This window comes from Rhinoderma darwinii, chromosome 5 (genome assembly GCF_050947455.1).
Source record: "Rhinoderma darwinii isolate aRhiDar2 chromosome 5, aRhiDar2.hap1, whole genome shotgun sequence".
In the NCBI taxonomy this organism is placed as follows: domain Eukaryota; kingdom Metazoa; phylum Chordata; class Amphibia; order Anura; family Rhinodermatidae; genus Rhinoderma; species Rhinoderma darwinii.
In genome coordinates, this window is record NC_134691.1 from 232,470,299 (window position 1) to 232,496,777 (window position 26,479).

Here is a 26,479-nt window from a genome sequence, read left to right on the forward strand (position 1 = left end):
GTGTCGATCAGATTATGTAGGAGACAGAGCACTTATAATCTGGTGAGAGCCTCTTTAACCCTGCAGATGTTTTGTAGAAATTAGCGTGCACTCGATGTTGCAGAGTGAAAATGGGATTTTTTTCCATAGATATGCCAATATGTGGTGCCCAGCTTGTGCCACCATAACAAGACAGCTCTCTAATTATTATGCTGGGTTTCCTGGTTTTAGAAACACCCTACATGTGGCCCTAATCTCTTGCCTGGACAGTCGACCAGGCTCAGGAGTGAAAGCGTACCATGTAAAATTGAGGCCTAATTTGTCGATTTACAAAGTATTGGTTCACAACTGCAGAGGCTCAGATGTGAAATAATAAAAATAAACCCCTGGGAAGTGACCCCATTATGGAAACTGCACCCCTCAAGGCATTTATTAAGGGGTGTAGTGAGCATTTTCCCCCCACAGGTCTTTTCCATAAATGAATGCGCTGTGGATGGTGCAAATTAAAAATTTATATTTTTCCCTAGATATGCCGTTCAGTGGCAAATGTCGTGCCCAGCTTATGCCACTGGAGACACACACCCCAAAAATTGCTAAAAGGGTTCTCCCGGGTATGACTGTGCCATATATGTGGAAGGAAACTGCTGTTTGGGGACGCTGTAGGGTTCAGATGGGAGGAAACGCCATTTGGCTTTTGGAGTGTGGATTTTGCTTGGTAGTAGTTTTGTTTGGAGTCTTACTGGTGTTTCTGTTTATAATGTAGGGCATATGTAAGCCGGGCGGAGTATATAAGGGGCATAGTCAGGTGGTATAATAATGGGGTAAAAAAAAACAATAAAATGATCCATAGATGTGTGTTACGCTGTGACACAATCATTTCTGCACAGGCCGGTGTCGCACTGATATATGGCGTCCTTTATTATCCCCCTTTTGGTCCACACTCCGCGCCTTTGTAGTTTGGGGAATTTTGCTAGGAAGTGTTGTCCTGGTATAATATGGGCACTATCGCTTCCAGCGGATATGTTTGGGCCCTCCCTTTCCTGGTTCCCTAATTTTAGGTCCTTGATAAATCGCCTCTTCAAACAGAAGAAATGTTCCCCTCGGGCACAACTGCATATTTTTTTATTTCCTGACTTATTGGAGCCATAACTAATTTTATTTTTCATAGACGTAGCGGTATGAGGGCTGGTTTGTTGCGGGACGAGCTGTAGTTATTATTGGTACCATTTTGGGGTACATGCAACTTTTTGATCACCTTTTATCCTATTTTTTGGGATGCCAGGTAAACAAAAAAACACAATTCTGGCACAGCTTTTTTCTTTTTTTTTATACAGCGTTCACGATGCGTTATAAATTACATGTTAACTTTATTCTGCGGGTCAGTACGATTCCGGCGATACCTATTTTATAGGACTTTTTTATGTTTTACAACTTTTTGCACAATAAAATTACTTTTGTAAAAATGTATTTTTTCAGTTGCCAAGTTGTGAGAACCATAACTTTTTAATTTTTTTGTCGACGGAGGTGTATGAGGGCTTGTTTTTTGCGGGACGAGCTATAGTTTTTATAGGTATCATTTTTGGATACGTGCGACTTTTTGATCACTTTTTATTCTAACATTTGTAGGGCAAAGTGACTAAAAAACAAACTCTGGTAACGTTTTTACGTTTTTTTTACGCTGCTCACCGCGTGCAATAAATAATATAATATTTTGATACCTCAGGTCATTACAGTTGTGGCGATATCAAATACATATGGTTTATTATTATTTTTCAATAATGAAGGACTTGATAAGAGTAAAAGGGGGATTGTGTTTTATTTGATTACTTGAAACTTTTATTGTTTTCAAACTTTTATTATTTGCACTTCTATTTTTTACACTTTTTTGACACTTTTTCTCAAGTCCCACTAGGGGACTTGAAGGTCCAACGGTCAGATTTTTTTTTCTAATACATTGCACTATTTATGTAGTGCAATGTATTAGATCTGTCAGTCATTCACTGACAGCAAGCCGATTAGGCTTCGCCTCCCGGCGGGGCCTAATCGGCTTCCGTAATGGCAGAGCAGGAGACCATTGTGTCTCCTGTTGCCATAACAGCAGTCGCCAGTCCCGATTGCCTGTCAGGGCTGGCGATCTGCTAGTAACCGCTACGATGCAGCAATCGCTTTCGATTGCTGCATCGAAGGGGTTAATGGCAGGGATCGGAGCTAGCTCCGGTTCCTGCCGTTACAGGTGGATGTCAGCTGTACAGTACAGCTGACTTCCACCGCTGATGACGCCGGATCAGCTCCTGACCCGGCGCCATCTTGCCGGCAGCTACGGAAGCCGATCAGGCTCCGCCGCTGGGCGGATCTTGACCGGCTTCAGTGCTAGGCAGACCGGGAGGCCAGTATTAGGCCTCCGGTTGCCATTGCAGCCACCGGAACCCCGGCAATTTCATTACTGGGGTTCCGATGAGCTGCAAACACCTTAAGTGCAGCGATTGCGTTTGAGCGCTGCACTTAAGGGGTTAATGGCGGGGAGCGAAGCTAATTTCGGTCCCCGCCGTTACAGCCGGATGTCAGCTGTAAGATACAGCTGGTATTCGGTGATCCGGTGATGGGTGCTCAGCTTCTGAGCCGGTCCCAAACATTCGGCGTAAATGTACGGCAAGATGCGGGAAGTCTATGCTTTCCATGACGTACATTTACGGCAAATGTCGGGAAGGGGTTAAAAGTAGGCCAATGAACTGAGGTAACCTGGGGCCATGTGATTTCAATGAACCAATGATCGCTAAGAGCTGCTTTGTTTGCTGTCACAGACCCAGGATGGCAAGTATGATAATGGTTTTGCTTTCTTACTTAACCCTTTCCCGACATTTGCCGTATGGGTTCGCCATGGAAAGCCATGACTTCCCGCAAATTGCCGTATCCATACGCCAAATGTTTGGCACCGGCTCAGAAGCTGAGCCTGTGCCATCATCGCCGGATCTCAGCGGTATCTTGCAGCTGACATCCGGCTGTAATGGTGGTGACCGAAATTAGCTTCGATCCCCGCCATTAACTCCTTAAATGCAGCGCTCAAACACAAGCGATGCACTTAAGGTGTTTGCAGCTCATCGGAGCCCCAGCAATGAAAACCGGATAATACTAATACTGGCCTCCCGGTCTGCCTAGCACGGAAGCCGGTCAGGACCCGCCTGGCGGCGGAGCCTGATCGGCTTCCGTAGCCACCGGCAAGATGGCGCCGACTCAAGAGCTGATCTGGCGTCATCAACGGTGGTAGTCAGCTGTATGTTACAGCTGACATCCACCTGTAATGGCAGAAACCAGAGCTAGCTCCGATCCCTGCCATTAACCCCTTCGCTGCAGCAATCGAAAGTGATCGCTGCATCTTAGCATCAGTGCAGATCTGTGACGTCACTCACAGGTCCTGCATCGTGTCGGCCACATCGGCACCAGAGGCTACAGTTGATTCTGCAGCAGCATCAGCGTTTGCAGGTAAGTAGCTACATCGATTTACCTGCAAACGCCGATGCTGCTGCAGAATCATCTGTAGCCTCTGGTGCCGATGTGTCCTCGCTCGTCTGACACGATGCAGGACCTGGGGAAGTGACGTCACAGCGTGATCTCTCGAACACGGCTGTGTCTGCACTGCCAGAAGCTGGGCGTTCTGAAGAGAAAATGTTTACTGTATATACTAAGAATCGTACTATAAACTACTTTCTTTTTAGGGTACGCTGTTAGACGGCGTAGACTGCTGTTCTGGGCTTGGGTTTACGGTTTGTGTTAGGCGTAGGGTTTAGGTTTAGGTTTGAAAAAAAAACGTAAAAAAAAAAATTTAAAAAAAGTTTCATTCCTTTAGTGTTCTTAGTTTATTAGTTGATAAAAAAAAATTTAAACCGCTAGTTACATTTATTTGCGGTTTAGACTGTATTATCATTATGGCTGCCAGAAGATACAGCGTTGAGGAAGCCTATCAGATGCTATGTTCAGATACGGATTATGCATCTGAAGTTGAGCTTTTACTTGAAAGCGACAGCGAAAGTGTCGCTTCAAGGGATTCTATGGATAGGAGACCCAGCACCAGTGATATGGGAGACGGTGCAGTTGCCACAACGTCCGTTCAAAGTGCAGCCCCTAAAATCGCACAACCCCACCAAACCGATTTAGTGTGGGAACCCACAAGTTTATTTTCTCCCACCATAAATGACTTTATTGCTTCTCCTGGCATAAGTCCCAATGTCAGTAATTTTTCACCACTAAATTATTTTAATATTTTTATTACGGACCAAGTTTTGGAACATTTTGTGCATGAAACTAATTTGTATGCCAGGCAGTACATTGCAATTAAGCCTTCGTCACCTCATGCCAGGTTGTGGAATCCCACAAATGCAATGGAAATAAAAAAAATTCTGGGCCTCACCCTTAACATGGGAATTATAAAAAAAACCCTCTTAGGTCATATTGGGCATCAAGCCCTATACATGCCATCCCCATTTTTTCTGGCATTGTCACGCAGCAGGTACGAAATACTTATGCGATTTCTCCACTTTAGTGACAAAAACCTACAGGCACCCCCTTCCAGCGACAGAAGCAGTGACCGGCTATATAAATGACGGCCTTTGCTAAATTTTCTTAATTCCTCCTTTTTAGGAGCATATACCCCTGAAGAAAATTTAGCAGTGGATGAATCGCTAATGAATTTCAAAGGGCGTCTCTCATTCCGTCAATTCATACCCTCAAAAAGTGCAAAATACAGGGTAAAGATCTACAAGTTATGTGAAAGCACTACTGGCTACACATGTGCATTTAAGATCTACGAGGGTAAAGACAGTGAATTTAATCCACCAGGGTGCCCTCCAAATATTGGTACCACTGGTAAGATTGTGTGGGATTTAATTGGCCCTTTCCTACACAAGGGGTATCATGTATACACTGACAGTTTTTATACCAGTGTGCCATTGTTTAGTGCCCTTCATTGTGCCAACATCGGAGCCTGTGGCACAATACGCAGGAATCGCAAAGGTTTCCCACGTCAACTTGTGGATAAAAAAAACTACGAAAGGGGGAGTCATGCACTCTTCAAATTGAGAAGATGCTGGCTTTAAAATTTCGTGACCGCAAGGACGTCTACATGATCAGCACTATCCATACAAGTGCAACAGCAACTGTTAGGGAACGTGGGGCCTCTGCAGGTAGGCAAAAGCCTGTGCGTGTCATCGGCTATAACAAATTCATGGGTGGGGTAGATTTGTGCGACCAGATGTTACAACCTTATCTGGTTAAAAGGAAAACCAGAACATGGTATAAGATAGTGGCAATATACCTCATCCAGGTTGCGATGCACAATGCCTTTGTCCTGTACAAAAAATCAGCGGGCAGGGTGGCATTCCTTGAATTTCAGGAGAAAGTGATTGAAGATCTCCTATTTCAATCTGCAGACCAGAGAGTAGTCCATGAGTCAGAGGATGTACTCCGACTTGTTGAGAAACATTTTTTACACTCCATCCCTTCAACACCTAACCAAAAATAACCCAAAAAACGGTGTCGGGTCTGCAGCAAACGAGGAAAGCGAAGTGAGTCAAGATATTATTGTTCCGCTTGTCCTTCCAACCCTGGTCTATGCATAAGTCCCTGTTTTGAAATCTGTTTCACATTACTAATTTTCTTTTGTGAGCTATAAAAGTTAAAATGCAGGATTTATTTAGGATTTTATTTTTCTGTACACCTTTTTTTTTTTTTTTTTTTTTTTTTAGGGAAGCAGCTTCGCTGTATGTTTATGAGATGCCAAAATTTAGGGTTCTTTTAGAGATTATTTTTTTTAGCACTTTTTTTGGGAGGGAGGGAAATATACTTTTCTAGATTGAGTCATTTTGGGATATAACCCAGTTATATAAAGTGGAATAAGGCCCTGAAATTCATTCCAGATAAAATTGTGCCCTGAAAGCTTTTTATGTCCTTTTCCGTTATGACTATGTCCTGCCATAAATAGCTGTTACTCACTGGGGATACGGCATAGTTTTTTCTTTTCATTCTGAGGATTTCTAATAAGCGAGCTGTTCCTTATCAATACACTATGGGCTTTATTACAGTTTTGTTCGGGTTTTTGGTGGACCTCTTACACCCGACAATACTTCTAGAAATAGCGACATTAATTTGGGGAGTAGTGGTCCTTTACTGTATCTATACATATGGTGTGGGACACTGCCCCTTTATATATTCTACAGGTGATTGGTTGTTTTGTGCACATGGCGGTTCCTACCTTGCCGGGCAGGGGCTTGTTATGGTGTACCGCGTCACTTGGCACATTCGTCCCTTATATAGGGATTGATGGAGTTAAAGAGACGTTGTATGACCAGTCACTTTGAATAATAGTCATTACAGCCCTACAAATTTTCTTTCATCCTGTGAACATGCTCTAGTTTTCCACATAGCTGGATACATTCTTCATCCTTTTTTTTTTTTTTTTTGATATATTGCCTTTTTCCGCCAACAGTTTAATAAATTTTCCCACTCTAACTTACTATATATCAGAGCAGGTTGATATACATAATGTCTATGGACTGACATGATTTCAGGACAGCTGCTTTCTTAGCACGACATAGTCATAGGGTGTAGAAACTGTTAGGGACATATATTTCTCAATCTAGAAAAGTAGAATCCTCCCATTTTCAATCAAAATGTGTGTCCTGAAAGCCTCCGGGTTCTCCCTTCCTTTTGGGTCCTGCCGTGTGTCCAGGAAACACATTAGGGCCACAATGGGGATATTTTTGAACACAGGAGAAACAGGGTGATACATTTTCTGGTGCATTTCCTTATTCTCATGTCCTCTGTACAAGAAATCTGACCTTAAAATGACACATTTGTGAAAAAAAGTGAAATTTTTCTCTTTCCACCTGCTTTGCATTAATTCCTGCGAAAACTGTGGGGTCAAAATACTTACTACACACCTAGATGAATACCTTAAGGGGGTCTAGGTTTCAAAATGGGGTCATTTATAGGGAGTTTCTATCTTTTTGGCAGCTTAGTGCCTCTATAAATGTGTAATGCGACCTGAAACATTTTCAAGCAAAATGTGTGTCCTGAAAGTCTCCGGGTGCTCCCTCCCTTTCGGGCCCTGCCGTGTGTCCAGACAACGCATTAGGGTCACAATGGGGGCATTTTTTGAAAACAGGAGAAACAGGGTGATAGATTTTGGGGTGTGTTTCTTCATTCTCATGGTCGCTTTACAAAGAAATCGGTCTTCAAAGTGATACTTTCATGAAAAAAGTGAAATTATATTTTTTTACGCCTGCTTTGCATGAATTCTTACAAAAAAACTGTGGGGTCAAAATACTTACAACACCCCTTAATAAATACCTTAAGGGGTGTAGTTTTCAAAATGGTGTCACTTCTGGGGGTTTCCACCATTCTGACACCTATGAGCCTCTGAAGACCTGGCTTGGTGCAGGAAAACAAAATGTACTTTCAAAATGTATTAAATTATTACAAAATTTGTAAGTCTTCTAAATTGCGCAAAAAAAAATTTTTTTTTTTCCAAAAGTGTTGCCAGAATAGAGTAAAGAGATGGAAATATATATTTAATAAAAAAAAATTGTACAGTATGTATGTACATATGTGACCTATTGCAGTTAAAAATGAGGAAAAATGATGATTTTTACAAAATTTCTTCAATTTTTCTATTTAATTTTCCGCAAATCGTATCAGTCTACTTTTACCACTAAAATAAAGTACAACATGTAATGAAAAAACAGTCAGAATTGGATATTCAAAACTTTCGCAGAGTCATTCTCTGATAAAGTCAGACATACCAGATTTAACAAATCTGGCTTGGTCATTAAGGTCTTTTTTACAGGCCCGGTCATTAAGGGGTTAAACTTGGACTTTGAATTAAAATGTTCTCTTTAACCGCTTCCCGACCGCCCACTGTATATTCACGTCGGCACTTGCTGTGCTCTGTGCAGTGCCGACGTGAATTCACGGTGTGTTAAAAGCGCGATCCGGGGGTGTCAGAGTAGCGCTGACACCCGGATCGCGCTGTTATCACCTGCCTCTGGTCCCGGAGATATGATCGGGACCTGATTAGTTCAGGTACCGGTCATGTGATCGCAGGGAAAGTGTGTTGTAGCAACGAACTGGAAAGTTTGTTGCTACAACAAACTTTCCCGGGGACCGATTGCAGGTGCTGCAGTCGGTTATAAGGCAGAACCGGGGGCCACACAACGGCCCCCGGGTCTGCCATGCACAGCAGCCTATGAGAACCAGCCGGATGCTGGTTCTCATATGCTTCCTGTCAGTGTGACTCTCAGCGTCACACTGACCGTTTATAATACGTTACACTACCTAGGTAGTGTAATGTATTATAGCAGCGATCAGTGCTGCCAGGCTTCAAGTAAAACAAGTAAAAAGTAAAAAATAAAGTAATAAAAAAGTTCTATAAAAGTGTAAAAACTGTTATAAAAGTTACAAAAAAAGAGTGCTTTTTTTCCTATAATTCTTTTATTATAGGAAAAAAATGAAAATGTTAAAAAAAAGTACACATATTTGGTATCACTGCGTTTGTAACAACCCAAACTATAAAACTATAATATTATTTATCCCGCACGGTGAACACCACAAAAAAAATAATTAAAAAACAATGTCAGAATCACTTTTTTTTGTCAGCAACCCTCCCAAAATATAGAATAAAAAGTGATCAAAAGGTCGCTTGTACCCCAAAATAGTACCAATAAAAACTACAACCCGTCCCGCAAAAAACAAGCCCTTACACCGCTTTTTTGACGGAAAAATATAAAATTATGACTCTCAGAATATGGTGACACAAAAAAGAAATAATCTTATAGAAAAGTGATTTTACTGCGCAATCGCCACAAAACATAAAAAACCTATATACATATGGTATCGCCGTAATCGTACCGACCCGCAGAATAAAGTAGAATGTCACTTACACCGCACGGTGAATACTGTAAAAAAAAAAAAAAAATACAAAAAACCAAAAAACTTTGTCAGAATTTGTTTCTTTGTCACTTTGCTTCCAAAAAAATCTAATAAAATGTGATTAAAAAAACACATGTACCCTAAAATGGTACTAATGAAAAGTACAGATTGTCCCGCAACAAATAAGCCCTAACACAGCTCCGTTGGAGAAAAAATTAAAAAGTTCTGGCTCTCAGAATATGGCGATGCAAAATGTGCAGAGTGTTCCAAAAGCAGATAAGATCGGGCGCCATTTATCAGTGCGACACCGGCCACATATCTGCGAATTATTATTTATGAACCGCATTATTATACCCTCTTATTATGCCCTGATGTACTCTGCCCGGTTTACATATACCCCCACATCATAAACTGAAATACCAGCAAAACCCCAAACAGAACAGTTACCAAGCAAAATCTGCGCTCCAAAAGCCAAATGGTGTTCCCTCCCTTCTGAGCCCCACAGCGTGCCCAAACACCAGCTTACGTCCACATATGACATTTTATATCCGGGAGAACCCGCTCAACATTGTATGAGGTATTTGTCTTCAGTGGCACAAACTGGGCACAATATATTATGCATTAAAATGGCATATCAGTGGAAAATTTTAATTTTCACTTTGCACCATCCGTTGCACATGAACGCCTTGGCGCACCACGACTTAATAGCATGTCGTGGTGCGAGGGGTTATTTATGGAGCGGGCTCATGCGCTGTGCACGCTCCATATTCTACAGGTGTCCGCTGTGTATTACAGCTGACACCCGGGACTAACGGACAGGAACAGCGATCGCGCTGTTACAGGAGCCTGTAAAATGACATTATACTGCAATACATTAGTATTGCAGTGTATTGTACCAGCGACCTAATGATCGCTCGTTCCAGTACCCTAAAGGGACTTTTGGGAGGTTTCCACTGTTTTGGTACCTCAGGGGCTTTGCATATGCGACATGACACCCGAAAACCATTCCAGCTAAATTTGAGTTCCAAAAGCCAAATATTGTTCCTTCCCTCCTGAGTCCTGCCGTGGGTCCAAACAGCAGTTTATTACCACATATGGCGTATTGCTGTAATCAGGACAAATTGCTTTACAAATTTTGGGGTAATTTTTCTCCTTTATTCATTGTAAAAATTAAAAATTTCAGTTTTTTCAGAAAAAAGTAGATTTTCATTTTCACGGCCTAATTCCACTAAATTCAGCAAAAAAAACTGTGGGGTCAAAATGCTAACTATACCCCTAGAACAATTCCTTGAGGGGTGTAGTCTTCAAAATGGGGTCAGTTTTGGGGGGGTTCCACTGTTTTGCTTACTCCAGGGCGTTGTAAATGCGACATGGAACTGAAAAACAATCCAGCAAAATCTGCGCTTCAAAATCCAAATGGCGCTCCTTCCCTTCTGAGCTCTGCCGTGGGTCCAAACAGCAGGTTAGTACCACATATGGGGTATTGTCGTAATCGGGAGAAGTAGCTTTACAAGTTCTGGGGTGCTTTTTAATCTTTATTCCTTGCAAATATAATTTTTTTTTATATTTTTTCAGAAAAAAAAGTAGATTTTCACTTTCACAGACAAACTCCAATAAATATAGCAAAATACCTGTGGGGTCAAGATGCTAACTATACCCCTAGATAAATTCCTTGAGGTGTGTAGTTTCCAAAACCGTCTCACTTTTGGGGGATTTCCACTGTTTTGGCACCACAAGACCTCTTCAAACCTGACATGGTGCCTAAAATATATTCTAAAAAAAGGAGGCGCCAAAATCCACTAGGTGCTACTTTGCTTCTGAGGCCGGTATTTCGGTCCATTAGCACACTAGAGCCAAATGTGGGATATTTCTAAATACTGCAGAATCTGGGCAATAAATATTAAGTTGCATTTCTCGGGTAAAACCTTCTGTGATACAGAAAAAATGTATTACAAATGAATTTCAGCAAAAAAAATAAAATTTGTAAATTTCACCTCTACTTTGCTTTAATTCCTGTGAAGCGCCTAATGGGTTAAACTTTCTGAATGCTATTTTGAATACTTTGAGGGGTGCAGATTTTAATATGGGGTGATTTATGGGGTCTATCTAGTACATAAGGCCCTCAAAGCCTCTTCAGAACTGAACTGGTCCCTGTAAAAATAGCCTTTTTAAATTTTCTTGTGTGAGAAATTGCTGCTAAAGTTCTAAACGTTGTAACGTCCCTGGGAAAATAAAATAATCTTAAAAAAACTATGCAAATATAAAGTAGACATATGGACTATATAAAATAGTAACTATTTTGTGTGGTATTACTATCTGTTGTACAAGCAGATACATTTAAAAAGAGAAAAATCATAATTTTTGCACATTTTCTCTAAATTTTGGTGTTTTTCACAAATAAGCAATGAATTTATTGACCAAATTTTTCCACTAACATAAAGTACAATATGTCACGAGAAAACAATCTCAGAATCGCTTGGATAGGCAAAAGCATTCCGGAGTTATTACCACATAAAGAGACACATGTCAGACTTGAGAAAATGGGGCTGGTCATGAAGGTCAAAATGAGCTTGGTCTTGAAAGGGTTAAATCACAGCTCTAATTACATCTACATCACGTTTTTCTTTTTTGTAGCCACCTTCTAACCAAAAAAGAAAATAAAAAGGGTATTTTACCCACATGTATAAGATGTAAGATCGGTATATAATGTAAGAAACACATAATGTTGTAATAACCTATGTTTCAAAATTGTCATCTACAACCGTCTGAGCGGTAAAAAAACTATCATTTTATATCTAATACATTGCACTACGTAGGTAGTGCAATGTGTTAGAAATAAGACATCAGACAGTTGGACCTTCAAGTCCCCTATTGGGACTTGAAAAAGTGTAAAAAAAGTTAAAAAAAAATAGGTTTGAAAACAATAAGTTTCAAGTAATAAAATAAAACACAATCGCCCTTTTTCTCTTATCAAGTCCTTTATCATTGAAGGAAAATAAGAAACCATACGTATTTGGTATCGCTGCGACCATAACGACTGGAGGTATCAAAATATTATATTTATTGCACGCGGTGAACAGCGTAAGAAAAAACGTAAAAAAAACTATACCAGATTTTCTGTTATTTGGTCACTTGGCCCTACAAATATTGGAATAAAAACAGCTAAAAGTCGCACGTATCCAAAAATGATACCTATAAAATCTTTAGCTCGTCTCGCAAAAAACAAGCCCTCAAACAGCTCCGTCGACAAAAGAATTAAAGTTTAGGTTCTCACAACTTGGCGACAGAAAAAATAAATTCTTTTTACAAAAGTTATTTTATTGTGCAAAAAGTTGTAAAACATAAAAAAATTCTATAAATTAGGTATCGCCGGAATCGTACTCACCCGCAGAATAAAGTTAACATGTAATTTAGAACGCGTGGTGAACGCTGTATAAAAAACTAAAAAAAACTAGGGCAGAATTGCGTTTTTTTGTTTACCTGGCCTCCCAAAAAATAGGATAAAAGGTGATCAAAAAGTCGCATGTACCCCAAAATGGTACTAATAATAACTACAGCTCGTCCCGCAAAAAAAACAGCCCTTATACCACTACGTCTATGAAAAAATAAAATTCCACTGTTTTGGGCCCACAGGCGCCCAGCAAGCAATCCAGCAAAATCTGCACTCCAAATGGCTCTCCTTCCCTTCTGAGCCCTGCCGTGTGTCCAAACAGCAGTTTATGACCACATATGGGGTATTGCTGTACTTGGGAGAAATTGCTTTACAAATGTTGGGTTCTTCTTTATCTTTCTTTGTTGAGAAAATGAAAAATTTTGCGCTAAAGCTACGTCTTATTGAAGAAAAAGGATTGTTTTTATTTTCGCTGCCCAATTCGAATAAATTCTATGAAACATCTATGTGGTCAAAATGCTTACTACACCCCTAGAAGAATTACTCAAGCGGTGTAGTTTCCTAAATGGAGTCACTTTTTGGGCGTTTTCATTGTTTTGTCCCCTCAGGGGCTTTGCAAATGTGACATGGCCTCCGCAAACCATTCCTGCTAAATGTGAACTCCAAAAGCCAAATAGCGCTCTTTCCATTCTAAGCCCTGCCGTGTGTCCAAACAGCTGTTTATTACCACATGTGGGGTATTGTTTTACTCAGGAGAAATTGCTTTACAAATTTGTTGGTGCCTTTTCTCTTTTAGTCCTTGTGGAAATGAGAAAAAAAAATATTGCTAAACCTACATTTTCTTTAAAAACTTCCAATAATTTCTGTAAAAAACCTGTGCGGTCAAAATGCTCACTATACCCCTAGATAATTTCATTGAGGAGGTGTGTAGTTTCCCAAATGGGGGATTTCCACTGTTTTGGCACTGCAAGAGCCCTTCAAACCTGACATGGTGCCTAAAATATATTGTAATAAAAAGAGCGCCCCAAAATCCTCTAGGTGCTCCTTTGCTTCTGTGGCCGGTGCTTCAGTCCAGTAGCACGCTACAGCCACATGTGAGATATTTCCTAAAACTGCAGAACCTGGGCAATAAATATTGAGTTGCATTTCTCGAAGACTTTGTGTTATAAAGAAAATTGGCTTCAAAATTAATTACTGAAAAAAAATATGAAATTTATAAATATCACCTCTACTTTGCTTTAATTCCTGTGAAAAGTCTAAAGGGTTAATAAATTTTCTAAATGCGGTTTTGAATACTTTGAGGGCTGAAGTTTTTAAAATGGGGTGACTTTTTTGGGGTTTCTAATATATAAGGCCCTCAAAGCTACTTCACAACAGAACTGGCCCCTGTAAAAATAGCCTTTTGAAATTTTCTTGAAAATGTGAGAAATTGCTGCTAAAGTTCTATGCCTTGTAACGTCCTAGAAAAAAGGATGTTCAAAGAAACTATGGCAATCTTAAGTAGACCTATGGGGAATGTTAGTTAGCAACAATTTTGTGTTATAACTCACTGTTTTACAAGCAGATACATTAATGTTGAGAAAAATGCTAATATTGCAATTTTTCCCTATATTTTGGTTTTTTTTGACAATTAAATACTGAACATATCGAGCAAATTTTGGCAGGAACATAAAGTCCAATGTGTCACGAGAAAACAATCTCAATCGCTTGGATAGGTTTAAGCATTCCGACGTTATTACCACATAAAGTGAAACATGTCAGATTTGAAAAATGAGGCTGTGTAAGGAAAGTCAAAAGTGGCTAAAGAGGGAAGGGGTTAATGTTACTAATGTTTTTTTTGTGTATTCTGTTTTTTACAGGTTGTTGGACTACGTCAGATTCAAGGATTTTAGATGACAGCATTTTTATTTTCAATAAATTTAACTAGTGTTGTGTGGCCTTTTATTTCAATAAAATATATATATATTTTTTTTAACTTTATTACCACTGCCTTAGTGATGGTGGCTGTGTGATGGATGGCATCCATTACTAAGGCGGGGCTTAGTGTTAGCCGGTGCAGAAGCTAACACTCTCTCGCCCATTATTGCCCCGGTACCCACCGCCACCAGGGATACTGGGAAGAGCCAGGTACGATCCAGTACCTGACCATCTGAAGTGATGGTCGGGTACTGGGGCGGCCGCAGGCTGGGAATGCCCAAAAACAATGGGCTTTCCCACCCTGCTAATGCAAGCTTGTGGTTTTGTCTGGCTGGATATGAAAAATAGGTGGGGACTCCCACATCTGTTTTTTTTTTTTCCCCAATAAATAATTGCTATAAACATTTTTCTTCATAACCAGCTAGATATTATAAAGCCGCTGCAGCCTAGCATTATCAGGGTGGGAAGGACCCTTGTTTTTGGGCTTTCCCAGGGTAATACCAGCCTGCAGCTGCCCCAGTTACCAACCATCACTTAAGATGGTCAGGTACTAGATTGTACCCTGCTCTTTCTGGCACCCCTGGTGTCGGTGGGTATCGGGGTCATAATGGAGGGGTTAATGCTAGCCTCTTCACCGGCTAACATTAAGCCCCGCGTCCGTAATGGACGCTGTCAGTCAGACAGCCGTCATTACTAAGTCAGCAGTAATAAAGTTATAGAAAACACCTACACAGGAAAAATATTTTATTGAAATAAAAGCACCCCACATAACCATTTCAGTGAAAATAAAAATACCGTCATCGAAGTAGTCCTCGAATCTGACATATTCCAACAACCGAACCTGTAAAAAAACACAAAAAAAAAAGAAGAAAACACATTAGTAATACTAATGACTAAATAAGCAAAACAATTATACTTGCCATCCTGGGTCTGTCGAAATTAAGCAGTGACAGCTCTACGTGATCATTGGTTAGTTTACAACACATGGTCCCAGGTTACGTCTGTTCATTGACCTACTTTTAAAGTAGGACGATGTACTGAGGTAACGGGCATAGTTTTTTTTGCTCCAGTTGGGAGGGGGGCTGCTTCAGGAGTGATTTTTCTTTTTCTTTAAAATAATAAGCTGGCCTGATCAAGTATAGGGGAATTGGCCCCAGTGTTCATGTGAGGGAGGGGGCAGGGGAGGGATTGTTAATGAGTTAGTTAGCACTGAGCTTTTCTTCAAGGGTATGTCGTAGCGTAAACTCTGCAGATTTTACGCAATGGATTTCATTGCAAAAAATCCGCTGTGTAATACAGTAGCTTAGAGTGGATGATATTTGAACAAATCTCCACACGCTGCATAAAAAACCTCACCGAAAAACAGGTCATAATTTGATGTCCATTTATTCTGCGGGATTGCTGGTTTTCTGTCGCAGGTTTTCCCCTATTGAATTCATCTGGCAGGTAAAATCCACAGCAATTAACACATGGTGCGTTTTTTTTTTTGCCGTTAAAGCTGCGTTTCCTGGGGTGTCAGCCCTAAAAGTGCCAAGGGCAGCACCAACTCCAAATACAGCCCTGTCTGGAGGGGTATGTGACCACATTTTTCCATCTGCAGCATCCATTGAATAACATTATGCACCATAAAGGAAACTATCAAGTGCAGTGCACAGCGTTATTCAATGGAGGCTTCTTATTTACGGGTCTGGTCACACGCCCCTCCATCAGTGGCCATATTTTGCCATTATATCACTAGCTCAAAAACATATCTGACTCCATTGCACCTTATAAAAATGGAAATAGTTACCATGAGAGGACAGTAGGGAAAACGTGGATATCCGCAGTTCTCATCAGTTGCTAGATTACTAATATGTAAGAAGCGGACTGGAACCAAGGGACAGCTTCACTCTGACCATGGAGAGGGGATGACAGACCAGAGAATTGCATTACAGCAGTCATTTGCATCTGTCGGTGCATGCTGGCAGTTGTAGTTTCTCAACCGCTAGAGGCGCGGGTTGCCAGCTGCTGGATTAGTCTATAACCTGTCATCACTTCTCTCGAAGGTCAAAACGCGAAGGGCACTGTAGAGTCGGCTCTTTCATTCTAGCCACCATAGTCTGACAAATCTGAAGTTATAGTATATCTTTCAACTGAATTTGTAATTGAAGACTGGCCTGTACAAATGTGTGCAGCAGCTTGCAAAGGCTTTCCACATAAAACTTATCAGTAATTATTTCCCCCTTAAAGAGGCTCGGTCACCACATTATAAGTGGCCCATCTTCGACATAATGTGATTGGCGCTGTAATGTAGATTATAGCAGTAATGTGGTGACAGAGCCTCTTTAAAATAAAAACAAAAAAACTTTGCCTGAGGAAGAGTGGGGCATGATCTCATTTTAATTTTCTATGAACCCGTCGTGCTCTGTCGCCTAGTAAGCAGCACTATCCATGAGGCTAAATGGTTTTCTTGGAGTATTCTTAAAAGCTTACGTCTCTTGTTTTCTCTTTTAGCCTCAAGATTTATTGCTGCCTCCTGACACTGGACACCAATTCCTAGGGAAATGTGAAACAACCAGATCTCCGTGCCAGCTTCTACCATGTCGTCGCTAGCCAGAGTTGCTGTCAGATGGTAGGTACATAGTTTAGTTCCTTTAAGTCTGAATGACTTTGTCATATCAGATGTCCTTGTCCCATAAGCCTCCAACTACATGCTTTCTGATGTTTCTGGCCTTGACTGGGATTACCGTTCCCTGCCTTAGGCCTTTTGGCCAGCTAGAATAATGTTCCTGGCTTTGGCGCTTCCTTTCAGGTATTTACATCCTATTTTCCATTCCATAATGCCCCTTGGCTGTTTTTAGCATACCGTGTAATCTCATTAGCATTTCTAGGTTAATAGCATACATAATGGCTTTAGAATTCTAAACCATTACTGTAATAAACCATAGTAATAAGGTGTTCACCATACAACTACATGGTGAAAATGTCAACCCATCCCTAGTTGCGGCAGGATAGGTAGTAGCTTCTTGAGCATGATTTGCACAACTTCTGTCAAAAGGATGAATGAAAACAGAAAAGCACCACGTGCTTTTCTGTTTACAAACATCCAAATGAAGTGTCATAATGATGGCGGCTGCGCGAAAACCACGCAGCGGCGCATCATATGATGCTGCCACACGGAGCTGTCAAGTGCCTTTTGCGCAGTCAAAACGCCGCGTTTTTTGCGTGCGCAAAAGGCACACGCTCGTGTGAATCCAGCCTTAGTGTTTTTCTTTCTTGTAGGCATGAGAAGTTGTTTCTATCTACTGTGGACCTCCGAAGTAACCAACAACCACCCAACTTTGCCATCCATGTGCTAGTCATTCAACAAGACAGGGCAGGAAGCCAACATAAGATGGTATGTGAAAAACTTTTTCATTATTTTCCCACTTTACATTGTACCCAACACAAGAGGCAGAAAATGGCAATCCTTCGCTGGTCTCAATACTTCCCTTCTCTCTGTTAAAACTAAAAAAATATTGATTCATATTCCCCCGTTATGAATCAAATCTTTTTAGTGTTAGTGGGGGAAGAGGTTGTTGGCATTGGTGATTTTGTTTGTTTTCTTAATCTTTGGGTTTTATTAACCCCTTAAGGACGCAGCCTTGTTTTGGCCTTAAAGGGAATGTGTTGCCAGAAAATCATGTTTTTTTAAAAAAAATTAAACATTTAGTGTGTGGGTGATTAAACATTGTTCAAATTTTTTTTATTTTTTTGCACGAGTCCAGGAAATATTATTAATTATTTCTAATTTATAATACTACCCATTTTTGGTCACTAGATGGAGCTGTTCCCAAAATTGCAGCATTGCAACATTGGGTTAAAAGCCCTCGCTCTAGTGAGCTCTCAGCATCCCCCCCTCCTTTATCCTGGCTAGTGCCGGGATAAACGAGGGGTTTGAACGATGTAACCTCCTACACTGTGTGTCGCCATTTTTTGAGCTAACCCACAGTGTAGTAGGTTTACATACAGTAGTAAACACACACAAACACGAACATACATTGAAATCTCTTACCTGCTCCTGCCGCCGCGGCTCCCTCCGGCCCGTCCGCTCCGTTTGCTGCCGCTGGTGCAAGTGCACAAATCCGGAAGCCGCGACCGGAAGTAGTAATATTACTGTCCGGCCGCGACTTCCGGTCCACAGGAAAATGGCGCCGGACGGCGCCAATTTCGAATAGGACTGTGTGGGAGCGGCGCATGCGCAGTTGCCACACAGACGCCGTACACTGCAGTCAATGGGACGGGAGCCGTTCGCAGTCCCTATGGGACTGTGGCTGCCGTATTCCATGTCTGTATGTGTCGTTAATCGACACACACAGAAATGGAACAAAAAATGGCAGCCCCCATAGGGAAGAAAAAGTGTAAAAATAAGAAAAAGTAAAACAAACACACAAATGAATTTAAACGTTTTTAATAAAGCACTAACATCTTTAACATATAAAAAAATAATTTGTGATGACACTGTTCCTTTAAGGCTCAGAGCCCATTTTTCAAATCTGACATATTTCACTTTATGTGGTAATAACGTCGGAATGCTTAAACCTATCCAATCGATTCTGAGATTGTTTTCTCGTGACACGTTGGGCTTTATGTTAGTGGTAAAATTTGGACGATATATTCGGTGTTTATTGGTGAAAATGTGCAAAATTTAGGGAAAATTTATAAAAAAATGGCATTTTTCAGAATTTAAATGCATCTGCTTGTAAAACAGACGGTTATACCACCCATAATAGTTACTAGTTCACATTTCCCATATGTCTACTTTAGATTGGCATAGTTTTTTGAACATTATTTTATTTTTCTTGGACGTTACAAGGCTTAGAACATAAACAGCAATTTCTCTTGTTTTTAAGAAAATTTCAAAAGCCTTTTTTTAAGGTACCTCTTCAGTACTGAAGTGGCTTTGAGGGGCCTATGTATTAGAAACCCTGATAAAAAACACCCCATTTTAAAAACTAGACCCCCCAAAGTATTCAAAACAGCATTTAGAAAGTTTTTTAACCCTTCAGGCATTTCACAGGAATTAAAGCAAAGTGGAGGTGAAATTTGCAAATTTCATTTTTCTTGCTGAATTTCAATTTTATTCAATTTTTTTTGTGTAACACGGAAGCTTTTACCAGAGAAACACTACTAAATATGTAATGCCCGGATTCTGTAGTTTTTAGAAGTGTCCCACATGTGGCTCTAGTGTGCTCCTGGAATAACACAAGCCCTAGAAGCAAAAAAGTACCTAGTGCATTTTGAGGCCCCTTTGTTATTAGAATATATTTTAGGCAGCATGCCAGGTTTGAAGAGGTGTTGAGGTGCCAAAATAGTAGGAATCCCCCAATAGTGACCCCATTTTGGAAACTACACCCCTCAAGGAATTAATTTATGGCTGTTATCATTTTGACCACACAGTTTTTTCACAGCACCTATTTTAATTGGGCTGTGAAATTAAAAAAGACATTTTTTCCAATAAGATGTAATTTATGATCAAAATTTCCTATTTTCACAGGGAACAAAATACCCCATTTTGTTGCCCAATTTGTCCTTAGTGCGGCAATACCCTATTTGTGGTGATAAACTGCCATTTGGGCCCATGGGAGGGCTCAGAAGCAAAGGAGCGCTATGTGTTTGTTGGAGTCCAGTTTTTTCTGGATTGGTTTTCGGGTGCCATGTCGCATTTGCAGAGCCCCAGAGGTATCAAAGCAATGGAAACCGACCAGAAGTGACCCCATTTTGGAAACTACACCACTCAAGGAATTCATTTATGGGTGTTGTGACCATTTTGACCCCACAGTTTTTTCACATAACTTATTTGAATTGGGCTGGGAATTAAAACAAAATAATTTTTCCCAATAATATGTAGTTTTGGCTGAAAATTTCTAATTTTCACAAGAAATAAAATACCCCATTCTGTTGCCCAATTTGTCCTGAGTGCGGCAGTACCCCATTTGTGGTGATAAACTGCCGTTTGGGCCCATGGGAGGGCTCAGAAGGAAAGGACCACCATTTGGCCTACTGGGGATTTTTTTTGGTGCAAAGTCATGTATGCAGAAGTCCCTGAGGTACCAGTACAGTTGAAACCCCCAAGAAGTGACCCAGTTTTAAAAACTACACCCTTGAGGCATTCATCTAGAGGTGTAGTGAGCATTTTGACCGGAGACTTACACCCCATAAACTGTAATGTGGGTTCTCACGGATACGTCAATACCCTACATGTGGCTGTAATCAGCTGCCTAGGCACGCAGCAGGGCTCAGAGGGGAAAGACGAGGGGGGATAAGATGTGCGGAGTGCATCAGGGTAAGTAAAACTGGGGTAGATTAAAAATCATGGGATGTATGATACATTTTGAAGCACTCTTTCATACGGAGCCTTAGTTTTTCGGGACACGTGTCACATTGATATATTGTGTCCTTCCTTATCCCCCTCTTATAGCAGACTTTGTACCTCTTTTGACTTTTTCCTTTCTTGCCAGTTTGGGGAACTTCTCCTGGAAAGTGTTGCCCTGGTACGATGCGTGTGGCCTCGCCTCCAGAAGTACTGGGTGCACCCCCCCTTCTTGGTCCATAAAAATTAGTTTCTTGATAACCACCTCTTGAAATTCCAGGAAAGTTCCGGTCTGGCCTGTACATCGATGTAGCACGTACGCGTTGTACAATGCCATCTGTATGATGTGCCTGGCCAGCTTCTTATACCACACCGCATAGCGCTGTAGGGCTTAAGGACTTGATCTGACAAGTCCATCCCTCCCATGTACCTATTGTAGCCCAGGATGCAGTCTGGTTTGGGGGTCTCTGTACTACTACCTCGTACAGGTACATGGGTACTGGTGTGACATCTCCCTTGTCCTTGTACTTGACACACAATATGTTGCTGCTAGATTGTGCCCTGCTCTCACCACTTCTGAGCGTTTGCCCTGCAGAGTCTTAGGGAGGCCTCTCAGATTTCTTCTAACGGTGCCGCATGCCGCAGGACTTCTGGGAGTGAGGCAGTTGAAGAGTGGGACGCTGGTATAAAAATTATCCAGGTAGAGGTGGTAACCCTGGTCCAGCAGTGGGCGCACCAAATCCCACACAATTTTTGCATTAACTCCCAGTAAAGGGGGGGGGGGGGCATTCTGGGGGCTGAATACTGCTGTCCTTCCCTTCATATATCCTAAATTTGTAGGTATACCCTGATGCACTCTCGCACAGCTTATACATCTTTACGCCATACCTTGCCCTCTTACCCGGCAGGTACTGGCGGAATTGAACCCTCCCTTGAAAATCTACCAGGGACTCATCAATAGAAATACACTTCTCGGGGGTGTATGCTTGGGAAAACCAGGCACTGAAACGGTCTAATAGGGGTCTCCATTTATACAAACGGTCAAAACTGGGGTTATCTCGGGGTGGGCACGGCTCATTATCAGTATAATGTAAGAAACGAAGTATTGCCTAATTTATTTATTTTTTTTAGGTTCCAGTTCAGTTCTGAAGTTGCTTTGAGGGGCCCATATATTAGAAACCCCTATCAAACACCCTATTTTAGAAACTAGACCCCTCAAAGTATTCACAACAGCATTTAGAAAGTTTATGAACCCTTTAGGTGTTTCACAGGAATTTAGAGCAAAGTCGAGGTGAAATTCTCCTTTTTATACCACTTTTTTTTATAACACAAAAGGTTTTACCAGAGAAACACAACTGAATATTTATTGCCCAGATTCTGCAGTTTTGAGAAATATCCCACATGTGGCCCTAGTGTGGTAATGGACTGAAGCACCGGCCTCCGAAGCAAAGGAGCACCTAGTGGATTTTGAGCCCACCTTTTTATTAGGCACCATGTCCGGTTTGAAGAGGTCTTGTGGTGCCAAAACAGTGGAAAACCCCCAAAAGTGACAGCATTTTGGAAACTAGACCCCTTGAGGAATCCATTGTAGTTTTCTTGGGGTGCATGCGGCTTTTTGATCAGTTTTTATTCTATTTTTAGGTGGCGCGGTGACTAAAAAACAGCAATTCTACTATTGTTTTTTTATTCTATTTTTTTTTTACAGCGTTCACCGTGCGCTATAAATGACATATTCACTTTATTCTGCGGAGTGAGACGATTACGGCGATACCAGATGTTTATAGTTTTGTTTTTTTTTTTGTCGTTTTATGGCGTTTGCACAATAAAATACGTATTGTAAAAAATCATTTTCTTTTTGTGTTACCTTATTCTAAGAGCCATAACGTTTTTATTTTTCCATCAATAAAGCCGTGCGAGGACTTATTTTTTGCGTAACGAACTGTAGTTTCCATCAATACAATATTTTTGATCTCTTTTTATTCCATTTTTTGGGAGGTGAAGTGACCAAACAATTGTGATTGTGGTACGGTTTATTATTTTCTTTTACGGCGTTCACCGCGCGGGATAAATAATAAAATAATTTTGTAGTCCAGGCCATTACGGACGCGGCGGTACCAATTATGTATAGTTTATTTGTTTATATGTTTTTATTAATAATAAATGACAAGGGAAAAGGGGGGATTTTTACTTTTATTACTTTTAAATCTTTTATTTTCTTATTTTTACACCTTTTTTTTACTTTATTACTTTGTCCCACTAGGGGACTTGAGGGCAGGAGGCCCTGATCGCTATTCTAATACACTGCACTACATGCGTAGTGCAGTGTATTAGAGCTGTCAGCTACTCACTGACAGCAAGCATAGTGGGTCCTGACGTTGTCAGGACCCACTAGGCTTCCGTCGATGGCATAGCCGGACGCCATTGTTTGGTGTCCGGTTGCCATAGTCACCATCGCCGGCCGCTATCGTGTAGCAGGCCGGCGATGGCAGCTTAACCCCTAAAAAGCCGTGATCGCTATTGAACACGGCTTTTCAGGGGTTAATCAGCGGGGACACAGCGATCGGTCCCCCCTCTGTAGGAGCTGTGACAGTTGCTGTACGAGACAGCAGCTGTCACAGCTCCTGTGTCTCGGGAGGACGGCCGAAACGGCCGTTACTCCCGTGACGTACTTTTCCGTCATGGAGCGCGAACAGGGCGCATTCCCTGGCGTAATAGTATGTCACTGAGCGTTAAGGGGTTAATAGTAGGACGACTTATGTTCTACTCAAAGTAGTTTACTTTTCACCTTTTCTGGTGAAGACCCACCCCATCCCAGATTTCCTTAATTTTTACATGGAGTAGTGCTGTATATGATTACGGCCTCCACCTAGTGCTAAAATACATTGGCTTGTGATATTTCGTGAGACTTCAAATGTACTCTGTAGATCCCATAGTACCAGGTTTTAAATGGCTATCCAAAGCTGGTTCCCAGAACTGCCCCTTTTATTTTCACTTAAAGGTATTATGGTTCATAAGCCCCCCATTATGTATCAAGCCTTTCTGTGTTAATGGAGGGGTGATGAAGGGCGTTGGTGGTAGACGGTTATTTAACTGGTAATTTCCCTTTAAAAGGTGGACTTCATCTTCAGACTATGCTTGAGATGGGCAGTGTAAAGGTAGCTTGTAATCCATTATAGTGGCTTAATGTATGGCCATCAGGTGTAACGTTTCCTTTTTCAGGTTACTCCATTAGGAAGCTAAAGAAAAAATAAAGATTACAATGGCAGTCCGAAGCTGGTTCCCAAAACTGCCCTTTTCATGATCACTTAAAGTTTATTATGGTTCGTAAGCCCCCCATTATGTATCAAGCCTTTCTGTGTTAATGGAGGGATGGTGAAGGGCGTTGGTGGTAGACTTCTATTTAACTGGTAATTTCCCTTTAAAAGGTGGAGTTCATCTTCAAACTGTTTAAAATGAGCAACGGTAGATTGTAATCCATTATGCAGGATAAATTAACACTATCAAGAATCCGGTTCAATCCTTCAGTGTAGGGGTTGGAAGGGAACTTCAGGTTGCAGGAAGGGGAGGAAGATGTAATTTTACCAATATTAGTAGAGATGTGTAAAATGTTTTGGTAGCTGACCTTTTACGATGAACAAATCTTTATACAAAGGTACAAGGAATGTCATGTATCTAATCTGCAGTTGCAAATCCGTAAATGAATTTAGCAAAACTTTCCTAGTTTTAATGCACTTCAATATACTGTCATTTGAGATAAATATAATCTGAGAAATGAGGTTTCTCTTCTAGGGTCTCGCTGACTAGGGAATACTCTACTACACAGCATAGCAGATGTAGAGATGCAATCATCCACTTGCAGTATCAAGAACACGTGCAACTTGGAGACCGGGCTGCACCGGATTCTTAACCCCTTCAGGACTGAGCCTGTTTTGGCCTTCAGGACGAAGCAGATTTTTCAAATCGGACGTGTCACTTTATGTGGTAATAACTCCGGAATGCTTTTGCCTAGCCAAGTGATTCTGAGATTGTTTTCTCGTGACATATTGTACTTTGTTAGGGAGAAAATTTGGTAGATTCAATATTTATTTGTAAAAAACACCACGATTTAGAGAAAATTAGCAAAAATGTGCATTTTTCTAAATTTAAATGTGTACTTGTAAAACAGATAGTAATACCACACAAAATACTTACTAGTTTTATATTTCCCATAGGTCTACTTTGTTTGCATAGTTTTTTGAACATTCTTTTATTTTCCTAGGACGTTACAAGGCTTAGAACTTTAGCAGCAATTTCTCATATTTTCAAGAAAATTTCAAAAGCCTATTTTTTCAGGGACCAGTTCAGTTCTGAAGTGGCTTTGAGGGCCTTATATATTAGAAAGTGCCCATAAATCACCCCATTTGAAAACTGCACCCCTCAAAGTATTCAAAACAGCATTCAGAAAGTGTTTTAACCCTTTAGGTGTTTCACAGGAATTAAAGCAAAGTAGAGGTGAAATTTACAAATTTCTTTTTTTTTTTTTTTTTCGAAAATTCATTTGTAATACATTTTTTTCTGTACCACAGAAGGTTTTACCCAAGAAATGCAACTCAATATTTATTGCCCAGATTCTGCAGTTTTTAGAAATATCCCACATGTGGTCCTAGTACGGTAATGGACTGAAACACAGGCCTCAGTAGCAAAGGCGCACCTAGAGGATTTTGGGGCCTCCTTTTTTTAGAATATATTTTAGGCACCATGTCAGGTTTGAAGAGTTCTTGTGGTACCAAAACAGTAAAGACCCCCCCCCCCCCAAAAGTGACCCCATTTTGGAAACTAAACACCTCAAGGAATTTATCTATGGGTATAGTTAGGATTTTGAACCCACAGTTTTTTTGCTAAATTTCTTTGAATTAGTTTGTGAAGATGAAAATCCTTTTTTCCTGTAAGAAGGTAGACATTTTTAATTTTTACAAGGAATAAAGGAGAAAAAGCACCCCAACATTTGTAAAGCAATTTCTCCTGATTACGTAAATACCCCATATGTGGTAATAAACTGCTGTTTGGACCCACACCAGGGCTTAGAAGGGAAGGAGCGCTATTTGGCTTTTGGAGCTCAAGTTTAGCTGGAATAGTTTTTGGGTGTCATGTCGAATCTGCAAAGCCACTGAGACCAAAACAGAGAAACTACACCAGTTAAGGAATCTATCTAGGGGTATAGTGAGCATTGGGGCCCCACGTCTTTTGCAGAATTTATTAGAATTAGGCCGTGAAAATTTGTAAAGCAATTTCTCCCGAGTACGGCTATATCCCACGTGTGGTCATAAATGTTTTTTCATTAGAAAGTAATTAACCCTTTCCGAACTGATCCATGTTTTGCTTTTTCTTTTCCGTTTTTCCTCCCTGCTTTCCGAGAGCCACAACTTTTTTTAGTTTTAAGTCAATAGAGTGGTGTGAGGGCTTATTTTTTGCGGGACGAGCTGTAGTTTTTATTGGTACAATTTTTTGCTACAGAAGACTTTTTGAGCACTTTTTATTACGTTTTTTGGTAGAGCGAAGGTGACCAAAAAACTGATTTTGCCGTTTAAAATTCTTTATTTTTCACGGCGTTCACCGTGCGAGTTAAATAATGGTATATTGTAATAGCTTGGACTTTTATGGACGCAGGGATACCAATTTTGTGTATTTTTTTGTGTATTTTTTTACATTACTTTAGAGAAAAAATGTGAAAAGGGTTTCTTTTTGGACTTTAAATATTTATTTAATTTTTTCCACTAATAACTATTTACTTTTTGTGTTTACACATTTTATTAGTCCCCCCTAGGAGACTTGAACCAGCAATCATTAGATCACTGGCAGAATACACTGCAATACTAATGTATTGCAGTATATTGTCATTTTTACATTCTTCTGTAACAGCGTGTTCGCGGTTTCTGTCCGTTAGTCCCAAGTATCGGCTGTAA

At 40.7% G+C, this 26,479-nt stretch overlaps 1 long non-coding RNA gene across 2 annotated transcripts in view; it reads left to right on the plus strand.

The window, feature by feature from the left end:
* LOC142652864 (uncharacterized) overlaps nt 1-25,496 on the plus strand; it is a 45,510-nt gene extending 20,014 nt beyond the window's left edge. For both annotated transcript variants that reach the window (XR_012847963.1, XR_012847962.1), the window contains 3 exons: nt 16,700-16,817; nt 17,468-17,582; nt 24,327-25,496. This is a non-coding gene — a long non-coding RNA (uncharacterized LOC142652864). The remainder of the gene's footprint in view (nt 1-16,699; nt 16,818-17,467; nt 17,583-24,326) is intronic.
* Nucleotides 25,497-26,479: the final 983 nt, after the last annotated feature.